This window comes from Triticum urartu, chromosome 2, assembly GCF_003073215.2.
Source record: "Triticum urartu cultivar G1812 chromosome 2, Tu2.1, whole genome shotgun sequence".
NCBI lineage: Eukaryota > Viridiplantae > Streptophyta > Magnoliopsida > Poales > Poaceae > Triticum > Triticum urartu.
Genome location: NC_053023.1, coordinates 378,318,752 through 378,328,214, shown reverse-complemented (window position 1 = coordinate 378,328,214; position 9,463 = coordinate 378,318,752).

Below are 9,463 nucleotides of genomic sequence, written 5' to 3'. Positions count from 1 at the left end.
AAGAAGACGAGCTGGGTCCACCTTGTTTCGGGCCCCGCATTCGGGACGAGCCCTTTCCCAGAGGGTTCACGCTCCCAAGAGACACGCCCAAGTATACCGGCTCCGTGAAGCCGGAAGACTGGCTAGTCGACTACTCCACGGCTGTCAGCATGGCAAACGGCAACAAGCGTGTCGCCGTAAAGTACGTTCCGCTCATGCTCCAAGGCACGGCCCGGACATGGCTGAACGGCCTAAAGCCCCGCAGCATGAACAGCTGGGTCGACTTCACCGAAGCGTTCGTCCGCAACTTCACCAGCACATACAAGCGTCCTCCCAAGCCTCGTCAGCTCTCCTTGTGCGTGCAAGGTCCTGACGAGTCGACTCGCGACTACCTCACGCGTTGGGCTGAGCTCCGGAACTCCTGCAAGGGCATGCACGAGGTGCAGGCTATCGAGTACTTCACAACCGGGTGCCGAGAAGGCACCCTCCTCAAGCACAAGCTCCTCTGCGACGAGCCAGAAACCCTCGACGAGCTGCTGATCATAGCAGACAAGTACGCCACGGCCGACTCCTCCATGAAGGCGGAAATTCAAATCAGCACAACTAGCAAAGTGGCTCCTCAAGCTCCAAGAACTCCGGCGGCAGACGCCGGTCGGCGACAACAGCAGGGAGACAACAAGCGCAAGGCCCCGCAGCCGGCTTCCAGCAGCCGGCAGGTCGCGACTATTGAAGCCCAGCAGCCAGAAGAGCAGCCTCCGCCCAAGCGACAGAAAGGCGGCAAGCCTAACTGGTTGCCGGCCTTCTCCTATGAGCAGACCTTGGATGGACCTTGCAAATTCCACAGCGGCGCAAAGCCATCGAATCACACCACCCGGAAGTGCCACTAGCTCACCAGGATCACCAAGGGAGACGGCCTCCTGCCACCCCCGCCTACTGGGCAGCCACCTCCGCCTCCGCCCCAGCAGCCGACAGTCAGGCCAGTCGGCGCAGTACAAAACGAATACCCTGAAGAACACGGAGCCTACGTGGTGTTCACCAGTATGGCTGATGATCGACGCAGCAGGCGGCTGCAGCGACAAGAGGTGAACGCAGTAGCCTCAGAGACGCCAGAGTTCATGCACTGGTCTGAGAAGCCCATCAGCTGGAGCAGGGCTGACCACCTAGAAGTGATGCCGAGTCCGGGCTCCTACGCCTTGGTCCTGGACGCCACCTTTGCTATGGACAAACGGGCCGCGCGTTTCTCGCGAGTTTTGATAGATGGGGGCAGCAGCATCAATATCCTGTACAAGGATACCATGGAGAAGTTAGGAATCAAGCAAAGACAGCTTCAGAGCAGCCGGACAGTGTTCCACGGCATTGTACCTGGGCTTTCCTGCTCGCTGATCGGCAAGATCATGATGGACGTCCTCTTTGGGAACAAAGATCACTTCCGAAGAGAGTCTGTTTGGTTTGAGGTGGTGGACCTTGAGAGCCCATACCATGCGCTACTTGGCCGACCCGCCTTGGCCAAGTTCATGGCGGTCCCCCACTATGCTTACCTCAAGATGAAGATGCCCAGTTCCAGGGGAATTCTGACTGTGGCAGGCAACTATCGGAAGTCGTCTGCTTGCACAGCTGAGAGCAGTCGGCTGGCCGAGTCCCTGGTAATCGCGGCTGAGAAGCGGCTCCTTGAGCGAGTTGTGGCGATGGCCGGCAAGCAGCCTGAGGTATCGCCCAGCCCGAAAGAGTCGGAGGCTGAGGGTTCATTCAAGCCGGCCAAAGAGACAAAGAAGATACCCTTGGATCCGGAGCACCGAGAGAGGTACGCCGTCGTAGGTGCAAACCTCGACAGCAAATAGGAAGGCGAGCTCGTCGATTTCCTCCGTGAGAATCGGGACATCTTCGCATGGTCCCCCAAGGACATGCCAGGTGTACCGATGGATTTCGCCGAGCACAAGTCACATGTCCGATCTGATGCAAAGCCGGTCAGGCAGCCCCTGCGCCACTTATCAGAAGAGAAGAGAAGAGTTGTCGGAGAAGAGATAGCCCGACTCCAAGCAGTCGGCTTCATTATGGAAGTTTTCTTTTCGGAGAGGCTGGCAAATCCGGTCCTGGTACTAAAGAAGAACAAGCAGTGGCGAATGTGTACTGACTACATGAGCCTCAACAAGGCCTGCCCCAAGGAGCCATTTTCTCTACCAAGAATCGATCAGGTGATAGACTCCACAGCCGGATGCGAGCTGTTGAGTTTCTTGGATGCATACTCAGGATATCACTAGATCAAGCTGAACCCGGCTGTGAGATTGAAGACCTCCTTCATCACGCCGTTTGGAGCATTCTGCTACCTCACCATGACGTTCGGCTTGAGGAATGTTGGCGCCACCTTTCAACGTTGCATGCAGAAGTGTCTCCTCAAGCAGCTCGGCAGGAACGCCCACGTCTACGTGGACGACGTAGTGGTGAAAACGGAAAAGTGTGGAACACTGCTGGAAGACCTCAAGGAGACCTTTGAGAACCTGCGCCGGTTCCAGATCAAGCTCAACCCCGAGAAGTGTGTCTTTGGAGTACCAGCCGGCCAGCTGCTATGTTTCCTGGTCTCTGAATGCGGCATAGAATGCAACCCAGTAAAAATCAAGGCCATCGAGAGAATGGAGGTACCCAGCCGACTGCTGGATGTGCAGAAGTTCACCGGCTGCTTAGCGTCCATCAGCCGATTCATCAACCGGCTGGGTGAGAAAGCTCTCCCCTTATACCAACTCATGAAGAAGACCACTTTTTTCGAGTGGAACCATAAGGCGGACGAAGCTTTTCACCAGTTGAAGAAGATGTTGACTACTCCGCCTGTCCTGGCGGCTCCGACTCCCAAGGAACCTATGCTCCTGTACATCGCCGCCACTAGCCGAGTAGTCAGCACAGTCATTGTAGTGGAGCGCAAGGAGGAAGGCAAGGCGTTGCCTGTCCAGAGACCAGTATATTACCTGAGCGAGGTACTGTCGACCTCCAAGCAGAACTACCCCCACTACCAGAAGATGTGCTATGGCGTACACTTTGCTGCCAAGAAATTGAAGCCTTACTTTCAAGAGCATCCAATCACGATGGTCTGCACGGCCCCACTTGCCGAGATCATCGGTAGCCGAGATGCTTCTGGTCGAGTGGCCAAGTGGGCCATAGAGCTGGCTCCTTACACCATCTACTACCAGCCCCGCACCGCTATCAAATCACAAGCACTGGTCGACTTCCTCGTCGACTGGGCCGAGACCCAGTACCTGCCTCCAGCACCTGATTCCACCCATTGGCGGATGCATTTCGATGGCTCCAAGATGCGCACTGGCTTGGGAGACGGCGTCATCCTCACCTCTCCCAAAGGCGACAAGCTCAAGTATGCGCTGCAAATCCACTTTGCCGCCTCCAATAACGTCGCCGAGTACGAGGCGCTCATTCACGGGCTCCGGCTTGCCAAAGAGCTTGGCATCCGCCGGATCTTGTGTTATGGTGACTCGGACTTAGTCGTCCAGCAATCATCCGGCGACTGGGACGCGAAAGATGCAAACATGGCGAGCTACCGTTTCCTCGTGCAGCAACTCAGCGGGTATTTCGAAGGATGCGAGTTCCTTCATGTACCAAGGAATGACAACAACCAAGCAGATGCATTGGCACGAATCGGCTCTACCCGCCAAGCAATACCATCTGGTGTCGCCCTTCAACGCCTTCTCAAGCCGTCCGTCAAGCCCTCGCCAGAATCAGACTCCATCTTCATACCAAAGACGTCGGATCCGACTCCAGAGCCCCGGCAGGCGGCACGAGGATCTCGGTAGATGACTCCGGAGCCGCCACAGTCGAGGCTAGCCCAGGGACTGCGGAACCCGGCCCGGGGACTGCGGTGGCGGACTCGAAGATTCCAGAACTCGGCCCAAGGACCGCGCCAGTCGGCCTGGGGACTTCATCAAACCAGCAAGCGGCTGTTGACTCCAACCCGCCGCCTCCCAGCCCAGCCGCCCTCGTCCAACTCGTAGTTCTGGTAGTCGAAGAAATAGCAGCACCCTCATGGGCCCAGCCCATCCTCAAATTCCTGGTGAACAAAGAGCTACCAACTGATGAGACCTCAGCTCGGCAAGTACAATGCCGGGCGGGAGCCTATACCATAGTCAACAGAGAGCTGGTCAGGCGCAGCGTCACTGGTGTCTACCAGCGCTGCGTAGAGCCAGAGCAAGGCCAAGCGATTCTCAAAGACATCCATCAAGGCGAATGCGGCCACCATGCGGCTTCAAGAGCACTCGTCGCCAAAGCCTTTCGGCATGGTTTCTTCTGGCCGACTGCCTTGGAAGAGGCCAAGGAGTTGGTCCAAAAATGCAAAGGACGCCAAAAGTTCAGCTCCAAGCCGCAGCAGCCGGCTTCTGCGCTCAAGACCATCCCCATTGCCTGGCCTTTCGCAGTATGGGGTCTAGACATGGTGGGACCATTCAAGACAACACGAGGTGGTTTAAATCACCTACTTGTCGCAGTGGACAAGTTCACCAAGTGGATAGAAGCGAAGCCAATTAAGAAACTGAACGGTCCGACTGCCATGACTTTCATCACCGATATCACAATTCGGTACGGCATACCACACAGCATCATCACCGACAACGGCACAAATTTTGCCAAAGGCGCCTTGGCCCGTTTCTGCGCAACACAGGGCATCCGACTGGTCCTAGCGTCCGTCGCCCACCCGCAGTCAAACGCCCAAGTGGAGCGAGCAAACGGCCTCATCCTGTCCGGCATCAAGTCTCGGTGGATCGAGCCTCTGGAGCGCTCGGCTGGCTGTTGGCTCGACGAGCTGCCAGCCGTCCTCTGGAGTCTGCGCACGACTCCAAACAAGTCAACCGGCTTCACGCCCTTCTTCCTCGTCTATGGTGCCGAAGCCGTCATCCCAACGGACATAGAGTTCGACTCCCCATGAGTCACCATGTACACCGAGGAGGAAGCAGAAGAAGCACGACAAGACAACGTCGATCTACTGGAAGAGGGCTGGCTATTGGCACTCAGCCGGTCCAGCATCTACCAGCAGAGCCTGCGCTGGTACCACAACAGGAAGGTCAGGCCAAGATCTTTCCAAGAAGGCAACCTTGTGCTCCGGCTGATCTAGCGAACAGCTGGCCAGCACAAGCTGTCGGCGCCTTGGAAGGCCCTTTCATCATCAGCAAAGTACTGGGCAACAATTCCTACTACTTGATCGACGCTCAGAAGCCCCGAGCACGCAAGAGGGACGACTCCGGCAAGGAGACAGAGCGGCCATGGAATGCAAATCTCCTCCGAAGGTGTTACAGCTGATGCAGTATGTACCACGCTACCTTTTGTATTAAAGAACCAAGACTTCGGGCCCCCCGAGGTGAGCTCGGGGACTGCCCTCTTTTGTCTGTATGATAAAAATTATGACTGCAAGTATGTTACTACTTTTTATGCCATTTGGCACCGGGCTCGACAAATCGGCCTGGGGGCTTGCCGCCTTGCACTATGAAATGCGTCCTACAGTCGGACAAGTAGTGTGTAAACACCCAAACCGTCTCCTGTCAGAAGCCACAGCTCGCAGAGCGACTGTACGGTGGGCAGCAGTAAGGTAGAATGGGCATTCGCATGAAAAATGGCTAAGGACTCAAAGCATAAAACATAGCTCAAGATGGCTTCCAGCCTTTCTCGCAAACCGACTCTCGGATAGTCGAACTGCCGCTTCCTATCCAACTTGCTCAAAAAAATCTTGAAATCGGCTAAGTACTTGCTTTCCCAAAGTAGCCTAGCACTTGATCCAGCAACAGTCCGCAGAGCGGCTGTCCGATTGGCAAGGCAGGCAACTAAGAGAAAGCGGCAAAGGAAAAAAGCCAAAAGAACAATGAGCAAGAAAAGATAGATATATATATTTACATAACATAGGCCCTTGGACGAATTGTCGAGTAGAGGTTCAAAATACACCCCGCGGGTGGAATTGTGCGAATTAACAAGTTCTTCAAAGACTACTGAAGCAGATAAAATAAAAGATACAGAGGTAGCATAGGAGGCAGCAAACGGATTTGGAGGGTCGGAGGAGGCGCCAGCGTCTGGCGTCGGGGCAGCCGGCTAGCTAGTCTCGGCTCGATCACCTCCGGCGGCAGTCGACTCGGTCGCACGCGGCTTGTTGCTAGAGGCGCGGTCGGGCTGAGGCTGGCCGTCTGCTCCGTCTTCTGGTGCCTCCGCCTCGCCTCCATCCTCCGCCTCATCCTCCTCCTCGACGCTGGAGCCAATCACCTCCGCCGAGTCTTCGCCGTAGTCTGGGTTCATCCCAAACCACTCCGGCGGTACCTCTTCGCCGTCTTCAGACCGCTCGGGGACGAAGATGCTGGTGTCGGTGTACTCGGCGATCGCCGCAGCATGTTTGACGAGGGCATCTTCCGCAGCCGCCAGCTCCGGCTGGGCCTCCGACCGAAGCGTGGCCAACCGGTCTAGATCCAGCCCCGGGTACCATGCCTTGACGAACTCCAAGGCCCGGCGCACTCCAGCCCGGGCCGAAGAGCCCTTCCAGGCCTCAAGACGACCAGCCGTGACCTCCAGCCAGTTGGCCGTTAGGCTGGGGGTGCGCGGAGCCTGCATATCCGGCCAAAGGGCGGCAATCGCCTTGGCACCGACGTGCTGAAGCCGGCGCAGTATCCGGTGAGCCGGCCGGAGGCGAGCCTCGATGCTCAGCATGTGCTCGTCAAGAGTTCGGGGGGCATCGGCGGCGATCTCTGCGCCCTCCGCCCTCCGACTTTCACGGTCAGCCTCGATGGCTTGGATGGCGGCCTGCGACTGCCCAGGGAAGAAGTCTGCAAAGACGCGAAGAAACGAGGAAGCTAGTCAAAAACCAGGAGTCGGCACGATTTAAATCGGTAGCTCGAAGAAAGAAAATAAAGAGACTCACCATCAACGATGTCTTCAATCTCGTGGAAGCCGGAGGACAGCAGCGCATCCTTGTCAGACCAGCAGGAGCGCTCGCTCGCGAACTCGGCCAAGAGGGCGGTTTCCGTCTCCTCCGCCTCCCTCTGCGACTTCACAAGCAGCTCCTTCTGCTCTGCCAACTGAGTGGCCAGCAGATCGCGCTCTGTGGCGAGCCTGCTGCACTCCTCCCCTTTGGCGCGCAAGGCGGAGTTGGCTTCGCTCAGCTGCTATTGAAGAGCAGCTTTGGCTCCTAAAGAAAAGGAAGAAAGATAACAGTCGTCAATAAAGTAGGTCGCCGGGGAGATCTGGCCCAACTGCTTAGCAGTCGGCCCGAATCTCGGGGACTACAGCCCGCGGGTGCGCTAGCGCGCCCCCGCAGAGAAGAAAAAAGGACTTACTCCGGCTCTCTGCCAAGTCGGTGGTCCGCTTGCCCAGCTCTTCAACGTTACGGTTGAAGGCAGTGACGCGGAGGTTATGGTAATCTTGCGACAAGCATTTCAGACAAAGTTAGTACCCAGAAGTTCATCAATTGGAGTTCCGGGCCGCCTGCTCAGCAGCCGGCCCGAAACTCAGGGACTACACCCAGTGGGTGCGCTGGCACGCCCCCACAGAGAGGAACAAGAAAACAAAGACCAAAGGAAAAAAAACATACCCGGACGGCTGCCCGCGACTCTAGGAACGCCTTGGTGCAACTCTAGAGAGCGTCGCCCTCAGCACGGAGCTTCGCCTGGACGTCTAGGAGCGCCCGGTTCAGCGGCCCTGTGCCGTCTCCTCGCACCCACCCAATAGGTGCGGCGCTCGTTGCTTCGGCGTGTGGGGCCGCCGAGCTGGCGGTGCCGGCTTCCAGGGGGCGGGGTGCCGAAGTCGCCTTCTCCAGACGACGGTGCGTTGGTGAGCCGACTTGGAGGAGTAGCCTCGCCACGGCCTCATCTTCGGTCGGTGGCACCAGAGGGCCCGCTGGCTACTCGCCTTGCACGCCTTCAGACAGGGGCGGAGGCGGCGGCAGAACGTTCGCGTCCGGAGTAGAGGGGTCGCCGCTTTCCCTCTCCTCGACGGGGTTCTCCCCGCCGGCTTTTCCAGTTGGCCCCGTGAACTCCGGAGGCGGCGGCGCAGAGTTCAATCGGGTGACGAGCACTGCCGACTGGCGGCGTGCGGCTTCCTCAGCCCGCTCCTTCGCCGCGGCGGCGGCTTCGGCCTCCGCTAGTTTTTCTTAGCGGAGGCCTCCGCCCTGTCGGCCTCTGCCTTCTCTAGACGGAGGGCCTCTTCTTTGTTGCGCTTCTCCTGCGCATTCCGCTCCGTCGCCTCCCGGAGGTCAGCAGCGGGGTCAATCCGCCGAGTGGTGGCAGACATCTCCGCTGACCCGATGACGGAGGCGGCGGCGACCCGCTCAAGAGAGAGGGGAGCCCTGAAGCAAGAGGGGCAAGCAGAGACTCAGACAAATCATGAAGAAATAATAAAACTTTGAAGACAGAATACTTACGCGGAGACCAACGGCGGCTTCTTCACTTCCTTACGAAAGCGGATGGCCTTCGCGGCTGCCTCGTCCCGCCGGGTCGCCGCAGCCGAGCCCTTGGGCTTCTTCGGCCGACTGCCGAACAAGGTCGGCATGGCCCTGCGCTTCTTCCCGCCGCCTGGAGCACCCGGCGCGGCAGAAGAGCCCGCGCCAGGCTGGCTGGCTCCTGGCCGATGGCGAGGGGTGACTTCTCCCTCGGCGTTGTCTTCAGGCCAGTCGGCGAAGGTAGCCGAAGGCCTGAAGTCGCCTGCTGTCCCTCCTCCTCCCTCGGCGTCGTCTTCTAGAGCCGCCGCCCCCAGATCGGGGTCGTCGACGTCGCTCTCTGCCCGGTCGGCGAGGAACTCACGGGCCGGCCCCGAGGTGCCAGCTGGTGGGTGAAGAAGGGGATTCTAACCATAGCCGACTGGTCAAAACAAAACTCGGCAAGAATAAGACAATCTAAAGAAAGAAAAGAAAGGCGACTCACCATGGGCGGGGGGTTGGCGTGGGAGTACGGCTCCTTGCCGAATCGCCAGTCCTCCAGGAGCCTGCTGTCCGAGAGGTAGTTCACCATGAAGGCCACCTCTTCGTGAGGCATGTCCTTGGTGCACATCCGACTCGGGTCGCGGTGCCCGCTCATCTGGCATATCATGTGAGGGCGACCTTGGAGTGGGAGAACTTGGCGCGAAACGAAGGCGGCCAGCAGGTCCGGACCAGTCAGACCCTCCGACTGTGTCAGCACTCGGAGTCGCGTGATGGCGCCGGCTCCCGTAGGCGTCAGTGACCTGGCCCGGTACGACCAGTTGGGCAGTCTCCCAGCCGGCGGGCTGGCTTCGAAAGCCGTCAGGTTGACCCAGTCGCCCCTCGTGGTGACGTTCCTGACGTAGAAGTAGGATCTCTGCCACATCTTCACTGACTTTATCAGTGAGATGGAGGGGAAGGGATTGTCGGCCCCCGACCTTCGCACGATGATGAAGGCGCCGCACTAAGTCGGCACGTCCGCGGCCTCGGTGCCGAGCGTGGAGAAGAAGAACTCCCCCCAGAGCTCGAGGGTGGGGAGGACTCCGAGGAAGCCTTCGCACAGGGCCA